We start from the raw sequence: 23,895 nt of genomic DNA, 5'->3' as shown, positions 1-23,895 counted from the left end.
CATTTTTTATCATAGGAAAGCTTTTCAGAATACACAGTATTGGTAGGAACAGAGCCCCACTGATCGATCTATCTATCTATCTATCTGTCTGTCTGTCTGTCTGTCTGTCTGTCTGTCTGTCTATCAATCATCTTCTAGTAAAATCTATTGATCATTAGCATGAGAAGAAGAAAAGAAAAAGTTGTGTGCCACCCACATGTGACAGGACCCTAGTCACCAAATCATAAGTAAAAACATACAACTCCAAGTGTCTCACAAGTCCCAGGGATGGAGCCTTTTACATCAGAGCTGGTCTGAGGTCCCTGGATACAATATCATTGTCATTTTCATCTCTAGCTGAGGAGAATGGTCTTCAGGACACAAACATGAGAGTCTAACTACCAACCTGCCTAATAGACTGTTGTCCCTAAATCACCTCCCATCATCATCTCCAAAGATGAAAGGGCAGCGCATTCTGGCCCTGACAAAGTCCCGATTTCCTTTCTCACGAGCTTCCACTCTAGCCTTTATTTTTTCAGGGAATGGGACCAGTAAGGGCACGTTATAGGTTGAAATACTCATTTGTGTACTCTGTTTTCTTAAATCTGGTTGGGAAAGGACTCAAAAAAAAATGGATTCTTACCATAGGGCCCACAAATTGAACTCTTGAGTCAAATCTCCATTTGATTTTAATTCTACAATTAAACACAACCATTCGATTAATCCTGGGAATATTCTTATACAAATTCATGGGCAGACTTTGGATGTGGTCAGGTTTTTACCTTGATTGCCAGTTGGATTGGATTGATAAATACTCCTTTTGGTATATCTATGACTAGATCATGAGGGCTCTGAATTAATGAATGGTTTGATGGACTCAAAACTTGAATTGAGTATTGGGATGTAGTGGCATTATGGAAGTATAGTATGGTTTAAGGAAGTGAGACACTAGGGTGCATCGCTGGAAGTTGTATCTTGTCTTTACTTCTTGTCTCTGCTGCACTCGGCTCCCTGGACTCTGTGATACGAGCTGCTCTGTGCAACTTCTCATAAGTTTGACTGAAACCTTTAGCAAAATCATTTTTCTTCCTGGAATTGGTTTCTGTTGGGTATGTGCTAACAGTGACAATCAAAACATTTACCACAGGAGATATAGTGGTGGTGATTAGGCAGGACCCATGGTGAAAGATGACGACTCTGGTTTAGAGTTCTCCCTGCCCTCCAGGCCATCCCTGATTCAAACTTGTTTTCCCATTACTCCGCATCTAACCACATATGAACTGTGTTTATTACTACTTGTGCCATTAGATTTCCAGCTTTTTTTATTAAATCAGGATTGAATTTGCATGCTTATTGAGTAGGAAGTATTTTATCTCCCATGGATTCTTCAGCCAGGGGAGGGAGGAAAAGATATGCCCTACAGCATTGGTGAGTCTCAGATTCGTGGCAGTAGGATACTTGACATAGCAGACATATCTTTAACAATTGAAGACAAATCTGTATTTATCGGAACCATAGGCAACTCTGGTCCTCAAGATGGGCAATGCTGTCTGCATTTCCTTTATTTCCCCATTCTCTTTAGGGCTACCAAACCTTCAACCACCCCATTTTAAATCTATATTTCTTTGATTCGTTTTCAGACTGGAGGGCATGTTCTTTCCTCATGTCCCCAAATTAAAGGCCCAGAAAGGTCTGGTGACATGCTTTCCCAGGGCTGTGTCCTTCCTCAGACTACCCCCTCCTTAGGACAGTAGTGTTTGAAGAGGACTTGACCACCAGCTGGGAATTATTCCCTGCCAAAGCAGTGGGGGGATTGGTTCTGCAGGGCTGCTTTGGCTGACACAGATTCAGCATAAACACTTGATGAGTACAGAGGCCAAACAGACCCTACCCTCGGCTGTGTCTTTAAACCAGACAGGCTGTGTCTGGTGAGGCGTTTCAGGAAATAAACACTTGCCTTTGATTTCTATTAGGATCAAACTACTCCCTCAGCTTGTAAAGAGGAGACTGTGGTTTTATAGGTGTGGGATTTTTGCAGCTCTTGTTCCCTTCTCTGAGTCAAAGGATGCTATTACAATAGCTCCTATAGCTGCAGGTGTCACAAAGCCCTCCCTCCAAGTAAACTTCCCCTGGCTCAATCAGCCTCTAAACTAATTCTCCTTTGGGTCGGGTCAGATGAATGGAAGCCTCCAGGAAATTTAAACCACATATCATCTATAGTAGTCATCAGGTCCATGGTGATACTACCAAGTCCCATTTTTATTCCTCTTTGGAAAGACAGCTATTGGTGTTACAGATAGCCTCAGTGCTGGGAATACATGGCAATTTTGTCATCCTAACACCAGAACCCCCCAAGATATCCTGGAGGTTACTAAAGTAGGTCAGAGTTCACTCTGTGACTTGTTTTGTGGAGTTAGACACAAATGTCCTGGGTCTAAGGGGGCGATGCAGAGGAATATGGAACACCTAAGGACTAAGTGTGGCCATGTTTGCAATGCAATAGGTTTACTTAATGGGGACTTCAAGGGAAGCACGGCAACATCCAGGTCTTTCTGTGGTGTGACCCTGACTGTTGTCACAGCCATCTGTACATTGTCCAAACCTTTCTGCTCTGCAAGCTATTCAGTCTCCCTCCCGTGGAGTTCTTTTTCAGCTCAAGTCAACTCAAATACTTTCTGTTGCTTGCAACCACTGATCCTAACTAGCCCTGCCTTTCTGTGTTTTGTTCAGTGGATGCAGGATGATTTTCAAATTGAGCTATGACCATGGGCATCTGATTGAAGGGGAGTGAGAGCTGGAGAGTTTCATGAGCATAGCTTGGAGGGCTTTTACCTCTCTAGCTAGTGGCAGAGGAGAGCAGGGGTCACTCAAATCCAGCAGGAGGAGATGGTGGCATCTGTCAGATCACCCATGTGACTTTGCTACAGCCTCCCCCTACACCCCTAGCTTAGAAGCAGGTACTGACAGGCATCCTGTGGATTTATTTTTCCATCTTTGGCAACCCCCCTTTCTGGCTCTCCTTTCTAGCCAAAAGTCAGGCCCCACAGCTGGATGAAATAAAATGACTATATTGGGAGGCCTTTAAATGAGCATGGCCCGATATGTCTTAAAGTTGAGGCCATTCCCTGGGTAGAGAATGGGGGTTTCTCACTTTCTCTGTTGCAGCTGCTGGGATAAAGTCAGGTACTGTCTGTTCCTCGGGCTCCCTACCACCAGAATTAACTCCCCTACCCCTTGGAAATCCATTCAATATTACACTCACCATGTACCATAGTGAAAGGCAACCCTACTCCATCAACAGCACATTATCATGTGGCTTCCATTTTTCTTGATCACCTTATTCCTTTGCTCTCCCAAAGTTGAGGATAAATTATTTAACAAGTCTCCCGGGGTTGATTTTATGAGAACTTAAAGCCTGTGCCCATCTGCTATGGGTTAGGGTGGGCCAAACACTGAAAGCTAATCCTTCATGTTCCACTCTGGAAAACACCCAACCCTGCACGTGCTTGCACACACACACACACACACACACACACACACACACACACACACACACACACACACACACACACACACACACACAGGCTCTCTTGTGTGCACACGTGAGCAATTCCCAAATCCAAACAACCTTTAATAGCACCTCCCAAACACATGGCCCAAGTGCTAAAACATCAAGGTCGGAGTCACCACACTCAGGCCAATAAAAACTTTACTCTGTCCTCAGAGAGGTTGGGCTGTGCTCTCAGTCTCCCCATGTGCCTGCCTCTGTGAGTGAAACACTGTCAAGGCTTCCAGGCAAGGGGCTGGGTTTCAGAGAAACAGCTACACCTTCAGAGGCGTCTGTGCCTTTCTGAGAAGTTTATTAAGTGCATGGAATACTAGAGACAGAGGGAAGGTATATGCTCTCCACACCTCATCATATTGTATAATTTTAAAAGTTATCAATTTCCACACATTTCATTTCCTCTAATGGGCAGCTAATGGAATCCTTTCCAACCTTTTACAACAAAAACTGCTTGTAATCTGACTCTGCCACACAGAGTGAGCTTTCTGATCTGGGACTCAGTTTCTTTAGCTGTGAAATGCGGATTCAAAATAGCAAGTATCTTGTAATATTCATGTGACAACAAAATAAATGATTGAAGTCCTAGTTTATCATCTGCCATATGACGGATGTCTTTCTATTCTAGGGAAACAGTAGCAATGATTGTTGGTATTTTACTGTGATTCATCCTAAATAGATTTTATTTTACACAGAAGTTTGTCAACAAAAAAAGTATTTATGAGTGAGTAATGCATTTGGTTCCCCTGTCTTTTAATACTTAGAAGTGTTAATATTATTCCATCAAAACTTCCCATCACTGTTTCTATCTTCAGTCAAAAGTAGACCGGTCTTGCTGTCAGTGGGTTATAAACAAACTGTTAAAATATCTTTTGGTACAATGATTTATTTTGTACCAAAATGATTTATATTGTATTGGCCTGATATGTTCCCCGCCCCCCCCATTTTTCTCAGAAAAACAAAAACAAAAACAAAAAAAACCCAACCAGATGTTCAGAAAGAGGAATGCTTTGAGTTACAAAGCAGAACCAAGAACTAGGGTTTCCAATCCCGAAATCTTCAGTCTTCTTGATCCTGGATCCAACTAGGAACTCAGGGCCTGCCCTCTGACTATTAGCCTGTGTGTAGTACTGAGCTGTCCTAAATTGGGAAACCAACAACTCATACCCTCCCCACCTTTTAGGAACCTGTTCTACCCCTTTCAATACCTACCCATAGTTTCTGAAGACCACTTTTTGTAAGCTGGAAATCAACCCATGTCTACGGGCCTGGCAGTGATAACCAACTTAAGTTGGGCCAGTTGGGATGGTTCTTTGTAAGACTGTGGAATCAAGGGGAGACAGCCAGCCTTGGGTAGGCACTGTTGGTGATTACATTTGCAGTGGTGGCATCCTGAGAGGCAGAGGAGTTACACAAGGCTGAGAAGGAGCTCAGAGCAGGGGCAGACAGTCTCTTAGATTCTAGGTTATTCAGAAGCCCACAGGACCTTTGCTCCCTGTCTTAGTGAAAATGTTATGGAATAAAGCTTCCTGGGTTTAAGGGAGTGGCTTGTTCTTAGCTGCCTGCACCTGCAGGAGGTGGGAGCACTGAGGAATCCATACTCCATTGCCCACTAGAAAGAACTTCATCCTATGGTGATGTCTTTTCTGGTCACCTGTGATGGCTCTTCAGTTGCTTCAGATGTCTCGAAGGCAGGACATAACCTGTCTTTCTCTGAAGTTAGCAAGCATATAATTGCCTGATCCCTGCTACTATGGTATTCCCTTTGCAAATTGTCTAAGGATTAATGCCACTCTGTAACAGCCATTGTTTCTTTTCTTTCCACACCCTCCACCATTGCTTTGAAGGTAGCTTGAGCTCCAGTCAAGTTTTGCTCTGCACACTCCTCTCAGCAGAATACACTTGCTTCTGCTCGGCTGCTGTGGCTCTGGCACATGAACAGCTTTTGGATCACCAAACCTGCTCCAGGACACAAGCTAAGTGACTGTTAAGTGGCAGGCATCACACAACACCCACAGCATTCCCCCTGCAAGTGGTGTGCAGAAGTCCAGGCTGGTGACTCTCGATCCTTGTAGAAGCTTGCTCAGAGCACAGGGAATACACCAACATTTTCAATCACTAAACTAGGTTGTTAAGTAGAAATATTCACTAAACACATAAACAAACATTAAAAAGAATTATTTCAGAGACATTTATCAAGTCAGCTGTGTAACATGGGGAGCACACACCTTGGTAGCCCCAAAGTACATTCATCGATGTGGGAGCCAAGGAAGTTTGTCGAAAGCTATGGAGACAATTTGGACTTTGACTCATACCTACTGTGTGCTGTATAGTAATACACAAAATAAACGAAATTGTTTGACACTATGGTGATGTTGTCATAGACATGGAAGTTTTTAATGGAAACAGTAGCCATGGAAAAGAGAAGCTTATCTGCTTTCTGTTCACCCCGTTTCCAAGGTGTTGTGCCAATGCAGGTTAGTATATCATGTCACGTGTTCTTCTTGATGATAACTTTCTAAGTGATGGGCTCTCTCTCTTAGCTCTTTGAGACAGAGTCTTAAATCAGACAGTAGCCCAATCTGGTTTTCAATGCTCTAGGTAATTGTCTTAGTTAGGTCTTTATTGCTGTGAAGAGACACCAGGACCACAGCAACTTTTATAAAGAAAATATTTAATTGTGGTGGCTGACTTACAGTTCAGAGGTTCAGTCCATCATGGCCTGGAGCATCACAGCGTGCAGGCAGACATGGTGCTGGAGCTACATCTTGCAGGCAACAGGAAGTTGACTGTCACACGAAGTGAAACTTGAGAAAAAGAGCTCAAAGCCTGCCCCACATTGACATACTTACAGCAGAAGGTGTGACCCAGATCAAAAGTGTGTCCTCCAGCCTCAAGGTCTGTAAAGGCATGTGCCATCCAGCCTCTTCCAACAAGACCACTCCTCCTGAGAGTAAACTTCCTATGAGTTTATGGGGGGGGGAGGAAATACATTCAAACTACCACAGTAACTTAGAAGGGCCTCAGACTTCTAATTCTCCTAGATGCTGAAATTGTGTGCCATCATGCCTACATGAGACTATGCCTTTTTATTCATTGTTCTTTCTCTCCTTTGTGGCCTAGTATTCATGTGACTACACACATATATGGATATGCAAATGGAAATTAGAGGTTGATATTGATCATCTTTCTCATATCACTTTCCACCTAATTGTTAAAGACAGGGTCTTTTGATGAACCTGGAACTCACCGGTTCAGAAAAACTAGCTAGCACAGCCAGCTCCAGGGACCCTTCTGTCTAGGATTACAGCCATGTGCCACCACAGCTGGGATTCTTATATGGGTTCTGAGAATCCGTGTTCCAGGCTTTCTCAGAGTAGCCAGCAATCACAAGTGAGATATAGCTAACATGAAAAATCCCAAACCCTTGGTTTCACCTCTACCTACATGCTATTGTGTGTAGCTTAGCCTCTACCTACAAATGCTATTCTGTGTAGCTTAGCCACTACTTCTCTTCTCCACCTCTGACACATGTACTCACAAACTTCTGCTGGAGAAGGCACTGAGGCTGTTCTCAGGAATGTCTTCTGGGAAAATAGCGATGGTAGCTGTCAGTCATTCCAAATCTTCCAGCCCTGAGGACCTCGGTAGAGGGAGCTGGGTTTTGTGATAAGCCCAGGAGAGTGGCCCCAGAGTCAATGACCTGGCCTGCTCTGAAAGCTGTCCCCAGGTGTCTCACAATGGATCTCCTTCATAAAAACTGCTTGCTCTTGCTCTCTCCCCCTCTCTCTGCCAAACATCTGAGAAAGGAAGGAAGCCTGAGTGGGTGCAGAGACTCCCACACATGTTCAGGTAGCAGAGCACCTGGAACATGACATTCTTTTCCACCATGAGTCACTGAAGCATTTAGTTTAAAATACCTAAGTACTTGATGAAATGAGTAGATCATGAGACCTCATCCTGACAAGTGTTAGAAAATAGAGAGGTTAAGCACAGGAGCCATAAATACACTCAAACCCCTTACAGCTGGAAAGATTCAACTCACCAACTCTCTCTCTCTCTCTCTCTCTCTCTCTCTCTCTCTCTCTCTTTCTGTGTGTGTGGGGGGGGAGGGGAGAGATGGAAACACAGAGAGACAGAGACAGAGAGTAGTGTCTTAACCTAGCTAGATCAACTACAAAGTGGCTGAGCCTCAGAGCCTTGCAGGTAACTCAGTGAGTTCTCTTAGGGTGATGTCAGTTCTCTGAGACTCCCTCCCACCCCTGCCCTAATTGTGACACAAAGAGATTAGACTCAGAGTTCCACGGGTCTTCATCTAGTTTCACTCCTTGGAGACATCTCCTAAAGTTGGCAGGCCTGGGTTGAGAAAGCTGTGGGATAAAAGAACATGCTTCAGGGAGAAAAATGCCAAGAAAAGAAGTTTATTAGGTGGGAATAAGTTTACAATATGGCCGGGGACCTCGCTGTGGTCTGTATCTACAAGGGTGGTACTGTAATTAGGAGACATTTTAAAGGGAACACTACCAGCCAGGAATAATATAATTCTAGTCTTTTCTCCAAGCTTCTTGGTGCCTATGCACTTGAACTTATTAAGCCCCATAGACTCCTAGAATGAGGTATAAATATCATTGTGTCCCTCAGGCAATAAAAGGAGCTGTGGCCACAGAGAGTGCTACCTCTGGACTCCAGAGTTACCCACCAGCTTAGGGGTCCTTCAAGGGTGGTCCCTGCTTCCCTGGTGGTCTGCAGCAGGCTTCCAGGGGGCCCTGGATTGGCCGCCTGGAGGAGTCAGACTTCATCAATAGCACTGACTCTGCTTGTGTTCCAGCAGGGATTCATAATTTACTCATGCTCTGTGCCTTTTGATAGTTTGCCAGAGTTTTTCCAATGTCATTCTTCTTGTCTCTATGACGTTGCCCATGCCTCCACCCTGTCGCTCACTTTTATGATGCTAATTCATTGAAGGTGTCCGATAGCCTGAAGCTTCTCTGGCTGTGACCAGGTAGTCTTTGATTCCAAATTACCTGATTCCCTAGTCCATCCTGGCTTTTTGCTGACATGATACCCTGTGAGTACCATGTTTAAGGCTGTCACCAAACGTGCCTTTATTCAAGGTGTTAGTGGAGAAGCTATCCCTTTAGCAATAACAGTAATTCTGTCATCCAACAGGAAGTGTTGGTTGTTAAGATAACTTCTAGACAGTGCTTCTTGCTTGCCTAGGAAAAGACTCAGAAAGAAATTCAGAAGAAATAGAGACATTATTTGTAGGTCAAAGTTTGCTGTTCAACATCAAGGCCTCAGTTCAGTGAGAAGGAAAGAGAAAATTCTAGGCCCACCCAAACAGTTTATTAATGTGGCATGGTCCTTTTTTTGTTATTGGCTATTATTTCAAAGGCCCTTGAGTATATATATGTATAAATACACAGTCATATTTAAAAATAATAAGTGTTTGCAAAATTTTATACTTTAAATTGGAGCTTTTATCTCTTAGCTCAAATTTTCAATGAACAAACATTCTATCACAACAACGGGGGATCCATGAAACATTTTTCACTTTTTCTTTTGGCTTATTTGTTTAACAATAAAATTTCACATCTGGCTGACAAGCCCAGTGCCAAGATTCATCTTAATGTAACTTCAAATGAAAGAGCTGCTATGTTCAAGCAAGCAAGAAACTCCAGGCACTCTAAGGGGACGACTTGTTAGCTTTTACACATAACTGCTGCTCAAGTGACAGCATGGCTGTGCTGAGCAACTGGGGACCTCAGAGTCCTGCTGTAGAGCAGCTTTCTAGAAGAGAATTGTTCTAAATCCAACCTTCATGGTTAAGATAATCATGTATAGTGCACCTTGTCTCCTAGTCTGCTGGTTAATATGGTCAATTTGACAACATCTAGAAATACCTGGGAAACAAGGTTGTGAACATAGTGTGTGTGTGTGTGTGTGTGTGTGTGTGTGTGTGTGTGTGTGTGTGTGTGCAGTTCTACACTGGGTTAACTGAGATGGAAGGACTCACCATGACTGTGGGTGACACCATTCCACAGCTGGGGTCCCAAACTGAATAAAAGGGAGAAAGCAAGTTGGCATTCATCTCTCTGCTTTGGTACTGCAGATACACTGCAACCAGCTACCTCAGGTTCCTCTCTCCATCTCCTTCCTGTCATGAGTGCAATTAAATCTTTCCTTCCCTGAATTGCTTGGGTTAGGTATTTTATCGCAGCACATAAGAAAAGTAACTGATACATAAGTACAAAGCTTGTAAAGGAAACCACCAAGACTAGAAAAATAGGGCCTTCCCTATTTGTATCAAATGTTTGACCACTACCATCACCACTGTGCAGACGCTTTGTGCCTGTAGGTGTTCCCCAAAGCCTGGATGTGAGAATAAAATTAACAGTGGTTCAGTTCGTCAGACTTGTCTTCCTTAAGAGGAACCCTACCCCGACCCCTGACACACCACAGTTAATTGTTTTCTACTTCTCTTCTCATTGTACACCAGCAGTACTTTGTTCAAAACCTGATACAAATATTCTGTAACAAACAGCACCCTCCCATTCATGACTTAAATGTGATCAAGATTTAGTATTTCTTGCTTATATCACACCCAAAGTATGTTCCCAAATGGCAGCCTGTTTTGTTTGTTTCATGTGGGGCAGAGGCTCAGGCTGTTATGCACCTCCTGGGCCCTGTGGACACCAACTCAGCTTGGGTAGCCAGTGGGGACAATCACAGGGTAGTAAGTAGGGTAGAGGTTCTGCTAACATTTCAATAGTCCCAAGCACTAATTGAACCGCAGAGAAGTCGGGAAGTGCAGCCTAGCCATGTGGCTAGGACTAAGAGGGTATGGGATAGTTGAGCCACTGCCGTCTGCTCCCTAATCTGGAGCTGAGCTTGAGCACAGACTTCGTGTTGTACTTCTCTGACTCCCCACCCCCACACCAGAGGCTATAAAGGTCTCCAACATGGGTAGTTGAATCACATCTGCCTTTAGTCCTGATCCTGTCTCCAGACGAGCAGACGCATGAATATTAGCCAGACGAGGCATCGTGTAGACATGGTTTATGAACCTTGGACCCCCTTATTGCAAGACCAGACTATGAGGAAAGCAGATGTAGCCAGGAAGGTCATCTTTTGCAAAACTGAAAAAGGATTCTTGTCTTTTCTAATTATTTAAATGGCATGTGCTTATTGTAAAAGAGTGGACAAAAATGCTGAAAATCTTGTAAGAGAGAAGATAAAAAAATCACCCACAATCCCTTTTCCCAAGAGATTCTAAACATCTTCTTGCTTATAATATTCGTTACTATTTACACACATACCATTTCAATTAATTTGTGTCTGCAGAACAGATCACCTTGTCTAGAATACATCATTTTGGAATGTGCTTTTTCACTTGACAAGACATGCTATGAATGTCTAAACATGTAAATAATATTTTTGACTATATATTTGATAGCATGTACATATGTGAGGATAATTGTACAATAATACATCATTTAGCTTAGCTGAACAAGTATAGACTTGGATGACAATGAGACACAAGATTATGTCATTTGTCAGTTTGTCCCCATAATGAGCTATGGAGTTTTGTTCATGATAGGGGTCTAACAGTATTCTGGTTAAGCAGGTCATCAGAGTCAGTGTCCTCAGAGTCCAGTATGCTGACAAGTCACATAGGAGCCCTGTTAAAATGCAGATTATTATTCAAAAGGTATAGGCTGGCCTGGAGTTTTGCCAAGCATCTAAGAGCTGCTTATGCTTCTGTTTACTGAGGAGTGAGTGTCTAAACTAGTAATTCTCACCTGGGGATACACAAAGACTTAGAAGACATTCGTCTTGAGGCATTTTTGTCTTCCTTCCTTCCTTCCTTCTTTCCTTCCTTCCTTCCTTCCTTCCTTCCTTCCTTCCTTCCTCTGTCTCTCTGTCCCTCTATCTCTGTGACATAGTGAATAGACCATATATATGTGTATACACACATACACACACACACACACCATATCTATATCTATATCTATATCTATATATGTATATGTATATGAATGTGTACATGTGCATGTATGTTTAGAGTTCACAGCTGAGTCTGAGTACTCCAATGAAGACAGGGGACATCCTGTCCCCTCTAAGAAATCGACCTCTGTGAAGCTGTGTGACCCTGTTTTTCTGGACTCCAGGTGTTTGTGTTTACTCCGGAGCTCCAGTCTCTGCAGTTGCATAAGGCAGGAGAGCTTACAAATATGACATTAGCTAGAGAATATTTGCTAAGCAAATAAACAGTGTAAATAAGATTAGAGGGAGTCACAAGGGAGTTCAAATATGAAAATTCTTGAGACCAAATTGTTTGCAAGCATCTTAAAATCATCCATTAATACTTAGTAATTTAAAATTAATTGCAAATGTGTTCTACTGGGCAGTGTTGTTTATATGTCTACATACACACATGTATATGTGTGCATATAAAATAAACAAACAGCTGCTTTTTCTAACTGCTCTGTAATCCTTGGGTTTTATTTATATCACAGATACTCTCAGTGCACCAGTGTGTGGACTCAGATGAAAGGATATGGCAATATCATCATTACTGCCCATACTCTGGAATCTTACCCAGTACCTTTTGGGGTCCTTAGACGCATATGCAATTTTCAGAAGGGTGATAGCTATGCACCTGTGAGTCACTCTGGAGCCATTTTGTCTCCCTGACTCTGCTACCCACATGCAGACTCCTGGGATGTCTGTTTCCCACTACCCTGACCCCAGTCACCCCACCTTGGCCTTTGCCATTTGCAGCTGCAGTCTCCTGCGGAGTTGGCGTCCTTCAGCCACATTCCTGCTTTGGCCTGGACTCTTTCCAATGGCTCTCTTCCAGGCCAAGGTTAGCTACTCAGTCCTGGCCACTGGTGCTCTCAGTCACTGCTGGGGCACCTCGACAGCTTCACAATGTCTCACAATTAGAAAGGAAACCATTCACTCCCTCCATGCCACCTTCAGATGGGGGTACCAAAGCGGGCTCCTTGAGCCTCAGGTTATTGGGAGGTTTAATTGCAACACCTGTTAGTTTACATCCTCAGCTGCTACTCTTTAAGCAGTCGACCCATGTCACCAACCCAGCAACAGTGGGGGAGGATTCCTGTTACTGGAACTTCTAATCTAGGAGCACTGAGAAAGGAAACTCAAGTGCATACAGACAATATTTTGCAGGCTTAAAGTTTATGTTTTCCATTAGAACCAGTGGCATACATTTTAAAAGCTGAAAAATGATACAGTTGTGTGAGGGACAACTGCTTAGTATGAACAATTCCAAAAGACACAACACGCAAAACACTACACTGTCTCTGTGCATTTCTCTTGAAAATTCATAATTCCAAGTTTACTCCAATCTCACAAATTTTTATTTTGATGGTATTTTGGGAGAGCTATGGAGAATTAGTTGTCAGGCTAGTAGAATACTGGCAGTAAAAGTCTTTGAGTGGTGCTTTCTCCTCTCAGGGGTGAGAACCAAGGGCTTCTCCGAGTACCAGGGAGGTGGAGAAGTGTCACCCAGACTGCTCCTTGATCTTTGCTTCTATGCAGCTATAATATTTCTCTTTGAAGCTTGAAGACAAAATGTGATTCCATGTGTCTTCCAATGTGGCTCTCCAGCCTTGGTCTCTGCTGAACCTTGGGTGTGTGCCAGTCCAGACCACACTTACCAGTCTTTATCCACAGTTCAGTGTTTGAAGGCAAATTCGATCTTTCCTTTTCTTCCCAAACCAGATGTGTCCACTGTTGTCCACTTGGGAAAATACTCTATTTTGTTATTCCTTTAGGAAACTTGCTAAATAATTTTCAAAGAACTGGGACAACTTAAAAGCTTATTTACTTCTTAGAACTGAGGTGAAAGCATCTCCCTTCCCCTTATTGCTTTAAAAACTGTATGTATGTGTGAATGCATGATTTTGTATGTGTTTATGTATAGTTGCACTGTGCTATGGTGCAAGTATGGAGGTCAGTGGACAAACTGTGGCACTCAGTTCTCTCCTTTCACCATGTGAGTCCTGGGGAACAAACTCTGGTCATCAGGACTGGTGGCAAGTGCCTCTACTAACTAAACCACCCTGCCAGTCCTCTCTCACTGTTTTTAATAAGGGAGAGTCTAACAAACCTGAAATACTGCAGAAATGTATGGTGGCTTCAGGAAAAGGAAAAAGAGAGAAAGAACCATGGAGGAATGAACTTGTCTTTGACCTGAGATTGGGATAGAAAAGGATTCCAGAGGCAGATGCCATTTTGGAATGAAGACAGTAGCTATCACTCCCGAATTCCTGGCATCCCAGGGGAGCAGGAGTTGGGCGTGGCACCTCTGCCATGTTATGCAGTATCTCCAGGCAGCATGGCTCCATGCAGATGGGCACCAAGTATGCTGATGATGTCACCCAGCACAGCTGCTGCAATATCTGATTTGGGGGTTGTTCCCAGCCAGGCTTAGGCCTGGCACTGTTGATGGCTGAGTCTGAACATAGTCGGTTGAAGTCTTCAAGTACATTCTGTGCTTTCTGGATTTGTCTAGGACACGATTTGCTTCTCTGATCTATTTACCCTGAAATGGGGTTTACAGCTGCTGCTTGTGCATAGCTGGTTCTTCACGGTGTCTTTCCACACTGATGTCGAAAGAGAGAAGGCGGACTGGCAGCTGTCACTGCCTGACTTTCTTCCAGTTCAGTGATACATTTTATCAGGAAGATGAACTGTCCCAGTGGAGAGCAAAGATTCCACAGTCAGGCAATTTGGCTTTGAATCCTGGTCCCATCACCCCATGAGCTTTGTGATATTGGGCAAATGACTTAACCTCTCCTAGTCTCAATTTCTTCATCTATTAAGAGGAAATAGTGATCTTATAAGACTATTATAATATTGTGCTTTACCTATGCAATGTTGTTATTATTATAGCTTTTATTATCGATGATTCATTCCACAACATTCAATACAACAAAAAGTGCTATCATTTCTAAGGGGTATTTATTATCTTCATAGCTATTTGTTATCTAAGCCTCCGTGGCCTCCTAATCCTGGGCCCCCAGGTCCTCCGGCCCTCCCGCTGCACTGGCGTCATCCGCCATTTGGTGTTTTCCTGAAGTAGAAGAAGCGATCTCAGAGTTTTAAGGAGTGGAATTGGAATCTTGTCTCTGCCAAGCTTCTGTTCTGTTCTTTTTCACTGTTTCAAGCTGACTTGAACTTTCAATGGCTTTTTCAACCAATATTTGTTGAAGTTTGCCTTGGTCCTAGAAGAAGAGGAATGAAACTGGGTGTGAAGAAGAAATAGCTGTCAATAGCAAAGCTGTAGTAGGCAAGCTGATTTTAGGCCATTTGCCCAGGAGCTTTGTTCTTCATACATAGCACACATGTTGCTTCTTTATGTGCTCTGAGTGCAAAGTCTGTCCGTGTGAAAGCATCCTTATATACCACAGCGCCCTATGCAATGGACATATGCAATGAAAAACAATTGTAAATTAGTTCTTTGAGAATTCATAAATATGTAATGATCATGTTCACCCTCCCTGCTAACTCCTCCCAGATCCATTCCCTTTCTCTACCCACTCAAATTTGTATCATCTTTTGTTTTTCTTTTTTAAATACCAATCAAGTCTAATTTGTGCTGTTCACATATTCTGGGATATATGTCCTTCCACTGGAGTGTGGTCAACTTACCAGGAGCTACATTTTAAAGAAAACTGACTTTTTCTCTCCCAGCAGCTACCAGTTGCCAATAGATCCTCAGCTGGAGTGGGACCTCATGTTCACCTCCTCTCTCCGTGCTGGCATTGGTCTGCCTTGAGTTTGAACAGATCTGTGCAAGTTGTTATAACCACTGTGAATTTGTATGTACAGCTGCCTTGTTGTATCCAGAAGTCATCGTTTCCTTATGTCTGGTCACCATCTTTGGCTTTTACAGTCTTTCTATCTCCTCTTCCACAATGTCTCCTGAGCCCTAGGGAATATAGTTTCCCCTTAGGGTTGAGCATTCCACAGTCTCCAATTCTCTGTACCTTGATCATTGTGGGTCTCTACATTGAGTGCTACCTGTTTTAGATAGAAACTTCTCAGAAGGTAGAAAGATACACTAATATATGACTGTTACAATGACTCATTAGAAATCAGTTTAGTACTATGCCGATTTAGCACCATAATAATAGTAGGTTCTTGTTTAGGTCATATGACCTATGTAGTCCCAGGTTTGGGACTGATAATGGTATCAGGTATGGGTTTTTTTATATTGCAGATCAGGACTTAAATCCAATCAAAAAGTGCTTGGTTGCTCCAAAGGTTTTCATGCCACTATTGCATAGTGGGAATGTCTTATCAGGTTAGTCGTTATTGTACCTCTCAGGGTTCACATCTGAGTGAGATTGATGGTTACTTTTCTCTTCTGTTAGTGTGTATAGCACCTTTCAGTACTCTGAAAGCTAGCCAGTGGCAACAAAGCTTTTAGATCATACCAGCTTAATATATACATGTTCTGTGACTTAGTAATGTGATGGCTGCAGCATTAGGGTCTTATCATCACATTCTGGAAGGTAATCAATAAAATTGGCAATAGCCTATAATGTGTTGAGGTCTATGGGACCCCACTGACCAACAACTCCAAAAACTTTTTGGCACTGGGCTTTTTATTCGTTATACTGTGGCTTTGAGTAAGAGCACTGTCATCTCATTATAGGGTAACTCCATTCTAACTTGTGTGTGTGTGTGTGTGTGTGTGTGTGTGTGTGTGTGTGTGTGTGTGTTTAGGAAATTTCTACAGTAATAGGTTTCTAGGTGACTTTTCTTTAAAGGTGTTTAGTGCTATTTATCCCTCCAGTAATCCTTCCTCTATTCTACCTTCTCATACTCCATCCCAATTTGACCTTAATTATTCCATTAATCCCTTTTAGCCCTTTATGCTGCTGTGTTCTATCTTCTCTCTCCGTTGAAAGCTCCTTCCCTCTGATCCCTTACTAATTTCTTGACTCATATGAATATTTCACATTTGCTGCTTTAAAATTAAGTAATGGATTGGATCAACTCACTATTTAGAGGTACTCTTTTTAGAATGTGACCCCCTAAAAACAATCTGGTTGTTCAGAAAATTCTTTCAAAAACACATAAATATTTTATCAGGAAGAGGCTTAATGTGAGGGATTATTTGCCTATAAAATTGTGAGAAGAGCAGGGACAGTGTAGGTCACAGAGACATTCTGCTATGTTTGAAGAAATCAAGCAATGCCTTGAGAACCTCTGACTCAAGACCATTGTGGGAAGTCCCCTGGAAGTGCCAACCTCACACCGTCCACAACTCCTCTTGCTGTATTATGTGGAGTTTCCTCTCTTTCCATCTCACTCTGATATCTATGCCTTTCATTATCTGAATCTGGATAGGAATTCAGCTGGCAAATGAGTCTGGGAAATAAGATTTTCAGGCACCAGTGTCATAAGGGAAATAAGTGTAGAAAGTCAAGGATATTACTGAGTATCAACAAATTTCTCCCATGGATGTCCTATATTACCATCTCCATGACATTAAGACTCTCGTGGAAATATTCCTTGGTAACACAATCTCCATATATTGTGCTCATCCAAAAGATAATGTACATCAGCCAAGTTGTAAATTAGAGCTTGGATTCTAATTGTGATAAGTATGTGAGAGGCTTGTAAAGACTAGTCAAGAATAAGTCCTTCAGTTGGGCCTTATTCATATTGGTCATCCACATTGATAGGTGGGGTGTCACATTTCTTTGAATGACAATCTAGGAACTAACACCTGATTCCCTTGTGGTTCATGCTGGTCTCTCAGCATAGAGATTTTTCTGTCCAAAGTCCCAGTCTTCAGGTAGGTTCTGTGAAACTTTGTAAGGGATAGATGGATAAAACCAAGTGTTGACAAGATTATAAGTAAGTGATGCCTCCTACAGTGTTGATGTCAGTAGGTAATGGCATAATCACCGTAGAAAACTACTTAGCGACATCAACATAGCTAAATGTGTATTATGTTGTTTTCCTAAATACATGCCTAAATAAATATTTATATCCAACAAACTTTACTAATGTCCACAAGAGCTTTATTTGTTATAATCAAAAACAGGAAAAAACAAATATTCATCTGTGGTACTAAGGATAAATAAATTGTGGTATATTTACACAACAAATGCTAGATGGCAGTTTTACTTCTTCTCCATCAAAAAACACCCATAATGCACAAGGACAATATTTGACAAAAGATACCAATGAAAAAGAAATACATTCTGTAAGATTATATGTGGAAAAGGGAATCAACTACACTATGGTCATAGACATTAGAACCAAACTGTTATTGACAGTGACTGTATTGACTCAGGAGTCAACAATGGAAACTTCTCAAGTTTGTGGGAAATTTTATGTCATGTTCTGAGAGGTGGTTACATGCATATGTTTACTTGTAGAACCTGACAAAATTAACACGTGCGATCTGTGCTCTACTGTAGGCATGCTATCAGGTATGAAGGGGAAAGAGGTTATAGTTACTATTGAATAGATAACTGAAAGTGCCAATCAATTCATCATGAGGTTAGTTGTGCTTGTGTGAACATCATAAAGCAATTTGGAAAGCTTAGATGCTATGAGCCAATCATTTAACATGTCTTCTTGATGCAATAAAGAAGCAAGAAAACACAAGAGATGGATGAAGCTGCTGCAGTCATTGTGTGGCACACTTTCAGCATTTTTATTTATTATTATGTATCTGCACAGTGTGTGTATTTGGGCACACGTGCCATGGTGAGCATGTGATAGAAGGCAAACCTGTGGAATTGAGTGTCTCATTTCATTTTTATGTGGGTTCCAGGAACCAAATTTAGGTTGCTTGACTTACAGAGCAAGCAGTCACCTGCTGAGCTATCTCTCTAATTCTAGCATACTATTTTATAGTTATTTTTCATAAGTAGAAGAGTATACTCCAAAAGAAAATAAAAGCACACTGTAGTAAATTCATATGCCAGTGGCAGTCATTTACTATCATCTAGCATTTAGCACTGCATATAATCACATGTGTTATGTTTTCCATGACTAGCAACTCAACAGACTTGTCTATGCCAGTGTCACCACAAACATGTAAGCAACTTGCTGTGCTATGACCCCAGATGACTGAAGTGTCACTAACTGGATAAGAGATTTTCAGCTCCATCATATATTATGAGAGCCCTGTCATGTATGGGGTCAACTGTTAATATCAAGCTTGATTTTATAATGATCATATTGAGGAAATTTAAGGGATAAACATTACATTTAGTTTCTTGTAAGCATGTAAATCCTTCTCCAAGAAACATATCTTTGATTGCCATACACAAGTGAATCTGAAAATCAAAAAACATGTATTTCTCTACCTCCCCCTACCATAATATAAGGCGAGTTTGTTCAATGTATAAGGGGACCATGAAGAACCAACAATGAGTATGCCCTGGATAGCCCAATCACAGTGATTTACACATACTATTGCAGACAGACATTTGCCAAGGTTCTGATTGATTCTGTATAAGCACATTCAGCCCCATGAAGGCCAAAGGCGGTGGGGGAACATAAGGCAGCTATGTGCACAACCTTTCACAAGTGGGTGAAGTGAACTTCTCCCCTCACTGAGTGTCCAGGCGCAGTTCAGAAGACCATTCTCCTGTCGATTCATGTAGGTCATCAGAGCCTGCCTCATGGACATGGGAGGGTTATCTAATTGATGCTTCTCCAGCCTGTGAAAGTCCTTTCTTTGTAAAACTTGCTGGCATGCTCCCCACTTCCTATCTTGTTGTGCTCGGTGGCCTCTGTGTAAACTAGACAACCTCCATTTGTATAATCCTATCACCAGCAAGGAGCTTAGTTCAGTCTAGCCACAGACTTAAAAGTACCTGCAGCTTTTGTTTTGGAAAATCCATCCCATGTCTACAGAAACAAGCATCCCCTCCCATGAACTCCTAATAAATATCTGCAAGATCTCAAGGAGTGAACCTTGGCTGACCCACTCGAGCACATCTTTGAAATCCCTCCCTTCCGCACTTTCTGGGGAGTCAGGCGAGGGGTCTGAAAACCCCTTGAACATTTTCATAAACCATAAATTCAAAGAACTGTTAGTTTGGGGATTTGAGGAATAGATGACAGGAAGTAGCAAGGAATAATCACGTTTTGGGTCATTTCATCAGTGTCCATTCCCAAGGGTTTACATGTGTTCTTTGCCTGTATCCCCATGGATCTGCATTTCCTGCTGGAAGGAACAGAACCAAGTCAGTATTCAATTTGCAAGTGATATTAATCAAAACTGTATTTGAAGTGACAGCTCGGTAATGTGGGGAGAGCACTATCTTTGACAGAAGACCTAGTTTGTCTGTTTGAATATGAACAGAAAGTGGCATAAAGAAGCATCTCATAAATATATATTCCTTTCCCATCTGGAACATCTTCTCGGTCTTCCCTAAGCATCAATTCTCAGCAACAGCTTGTGGGAGCTCTGAGCTCTATTGACCAAGTTCATGCTATTTTAAGAGTCTAAGGATTCAGACTCAAATGGACAGATTCTATGACTTTATAATTGTAATAATGGGAATTCTTGGCTTGATGAGTTTATTTCATCCTCTCTTCAGGATAGAATCAATGGAGATAGTAGTAATTATGGGAAGAAGAGTTCATTTATGTCTCGTGTAGAATTCACAGACTGCAAGTTTTGGGCTGTAGCCTAGAAGTTGGGTCCTTTGGTGTTTGAACTTGTTTATATTGGTCAAAATGTGACTACAGAGGAAGAAGATTAAAATGCTTTTGAATATATTCCAGAAGCATCTCAGACATCAAAAGGAGTCTATAAAACAAAATCTTAATGATTTAATGTAAATGAACCAGAAACTGACATACTGCCTTTTCTTTAGATGTGCATGGGATTTAAATTAAAGGAGGAGATGTTTGAAGATAAGCTTTTTGGTTTTATTGAACCAAGACTGTTTCTAAAACTCATTCTATGATGGGTAGAATTAAAGCAGAATAACTTATGTTTCTTAAAATGTAATTATTGAATATATCTTTTAACTCACAGAGCTCTATTTATACTAGCTAGCATTGGTTTTTGTTGTTTTAATTTTATAGTGTGTGTGTGTGTGTGTGTGTGTGTGTGTGTGTGTGTGTGTGTGTGTGTGTGTTTGTGTGTGATGGGTGCCTGCAGAGTCCAGAGGAGGGTGTTGGATCCCTTGGAGCTGTGGTTACATGCAGTCATGAGATGCACAACATGGGTGCTAGGAACCTAAGTAAGGCCCTTTACAAGAGCAGTACTCACTCTAAACCACTGAACCATTTCCAGTCCCTAGTATTGCTTAAATGTGGATCTTTTTGCTCATTATTAAGAAGGAAGAAGCTACCATGGTAACAAGACAAATCATTTTCTCCACTAAATATGGGCTTATTGCAACAATGAAGCATATGGAATATGCAGTGTGGGTGTCAGGGAAAATTGCAAGGACTTGCTAAGGTTGAGACTGCAAGTTGGAGGCCTGTGGACTGAATCTTTGCATACAGACTTTATTTGGCCTAAAGAATACAGAAAGTGTTTTTTAACTATTTACCAGGATTTTAAACCCAGGTGATTTGCTTGAAAATTTATGATCCTTACCTTTTCTTACAAGTGGAAAATCTGACTGATTCCAAGACTCAACTCTTGCATGTTGGCCCTAGCAGGAGCTGAGGGCAGCTGCCTCTTCAGGGTACCTGTGTTCTCTAGTTTGCACAGCCATCTCCTCCACAGCTTCCATCATTCACACCATCTTCCTGGTCCTCTAGACTTTGAGGTCCTGCTTGTTGAGGAAAAGAAATAGAATACAATACTCCCAGAAGACCTTGGTCTTCTTCATGTCTGCTCTGTGCTCTTTGAATGAAAAGTCAATTCTGGATTGGTCATAGTCTGAGCAATTCCCAAGTACATTCTGTTGGCACCCTGCTGGCTCTTATAGCTGGTTTCTCATGGACCGTCACAAGAGGATAGATCACAAGAGATCACATCTCCTCTAAGTGCTTTAGCTGTTCATGCAACTGCTAAAAGAGATGGCCCTTGAAAACACAATTGAAATGCAAAATTAATTATAACTATTAATCCTGATAAGTAAGTCTCTAAATTCTCTTTGTATTAAAAGCTGTATAATTCACTGGTTTTTTTTTTTTAAAACATTGCTTGGAGTCTTTTGAAAATACAAAATAGCAACTATTTCTGCTAGCACAAGTTTTGAGTTGGTTAAGATACTGTCCTAGGTAGGACTGACAATAAGATCAAGTATGGCATGGGCTGTAGATTAGTATGAGACTTTCCTAAATGAAAACAACCTTCTTGCTTAAGTAAGTTATTTATTATAAGGAAAAGTAGGTTGAAAAAATGCATCCAAATTATTATGAAAAGCCATTGTCATCTGAGGAAACAGCTGTAGCAAAATTGTATGAAGAATGATGTCATTTTATAATGAGATTTGCTAATGTATACCCTGTTTATAGCCATGATATAAATAACATAGCTTAGTTTATACAGTAGTGTGTAACATGTAACTGATTAACATGTACAGGAATGCCTCTGGTAATCCCCTAATCATTCCACATGACATAGGATTAGGACTTATGACATGTAGGTCTAGGTGACATGTGATTGGTTTTGTGAGAACTGAGTACTAAAAAAATATGTTGATACCTGGATTCTGACAAAATTCACTTAATTTTTGACAGTTCTATACATATATACACTATTTATGATTATATTCACCTTTCATTATCATCTGTTACCCCCTTCCTTCCCCTCTGAACACAGATGCAGCATTTGGTCACAAACCACTTCCTCTGTAACTAAAACTGACACAAACATGGTTCATCATTACAATCACCACGTGTGAATAAAGCCATCTGCTCCATCTTTGTTTCTCCTGCTCTCTCTCGGCCTCAACTATTACCATGATTGCTTCTCAGAAATGTCTTGGAAATGCCCCTTATTCTCCACTGCACAAAGTTCAGCTGTGGGGAAGTCCTTTGTGTCCCTTCTCATTGACAGTTCTAGGGGCATGGAACAAAGTTGTTTGGAAGCGCGTCTCTGAGGAAATTAGAAGTTATGATTTGCCTTTATAGTTGGTGACTCTCCTTTCCTTCCTAGTTTTATATGTATTAAACAAATGTCATTGGCCAGGTCCTCCAGATCAGATTATAGCTCCTGAACTATGATATTTAACTCAGTCAACTATGTCTCAATATCTCCTGCAATGGAGAATGAACCCCTCAGAGTATTTTGTTGTAGATAATCTTTCACATAATGCTATACTTTTTCATTGCTGGTCACAATTCTCATACTTATTGATGTCATGTTTATTGACTTAAAGCTACATACTTTTTGTTATTTTTTCCTGAGGACACTTCACAAGAACACATCATGGATGGAAATCATATCAGAGCTTGGATATTCTTTTCTTTCCAATTGAGTCGAATGCACTTAGTGGGAGTCTTTTTTCCCCTCTTCTTTCTCTTTTGGGACAGACTCTTATATAATTAGCCTGTAATTAGTTATGTAACTAAGAATGACTTTGAACTTTTGATCCTCTTGCCTTTACCTCCTTAGTGCTGAGATGACATCCATGAGCCATGGCACGTGGTTCATAAGGTACTGGGTATCAAACCCAGGTCCCTGAGCATACAAAGCAAGCAAGCACTTTACCAATAGGGCTACCTTTAATGTGAAAGGTTTTGATGGGTGCCTTGTCTCTTAATGAAGAAAATAAAAGCCATTCTTTTGTTACTTCAAACACTTTGTCTGATCCCAAACTAAAAATGTACTACTGTGCCATGACCAGCTGGTGAGGTCTCAAGGAAAGTGTTTTCACTGCCAGATCTCCCAAACAGCCCAGGAGACCACAGATGTCCAGTGTTGCAGAAGACAAGACAAAAGGTTCTGAGCCATGGTGCTGCCAGCTGAGGATTCAAATTCAATGACACTGAAATGATGCTTCTGGCATGACATTATGGAAGGCAGCACACAAGGGCTCTGATGTATGGGACTCAGCCTCCTCCATAACTCAGGTCTCTGTTGTCTTTTTAAAATGTGGCTCTTTGTGCATCCATAGACCTGTCCAACAAAGGCATCTTTCAGTGTCTTTTTTATAGCCGAGGGACCAATGGAAATAAGAAAGTCACAGGAGATTTCATACCTAAGGAAGTCAGATGAGGCCTAGGAGAACACAGCTCTCCCACCGTTCTCTTGGGGTGACTATTTGTGATTGGGGTGCTGTGGGAAGGATGGACCACAAGGTCACAGTAAAAGGAAATTACTAGGGATTTGTTGAAGATGAGCCTTGCAGAGTAACGAGGTGCTCAAAGATCTT

The sequence above is a fragment of the Cricetulus griseus genome, chromosome 2, assembly GCF_003668045.3.
Source record: "Cricetulus griseus strain 17A/GY chromosome 2, alternate assembly CriGri-PICRH-1.0, whole genome shotgun sequence".
NCBI classification, from domain to species: Eukaryota; Metazoa; Chordata; class Mammalia; order Rodentia; family Cricetidae; genus Cricetulus; species Cricetulus griseus.
This window is presented reverse-complemented; position numbering follows the sequence as displayed.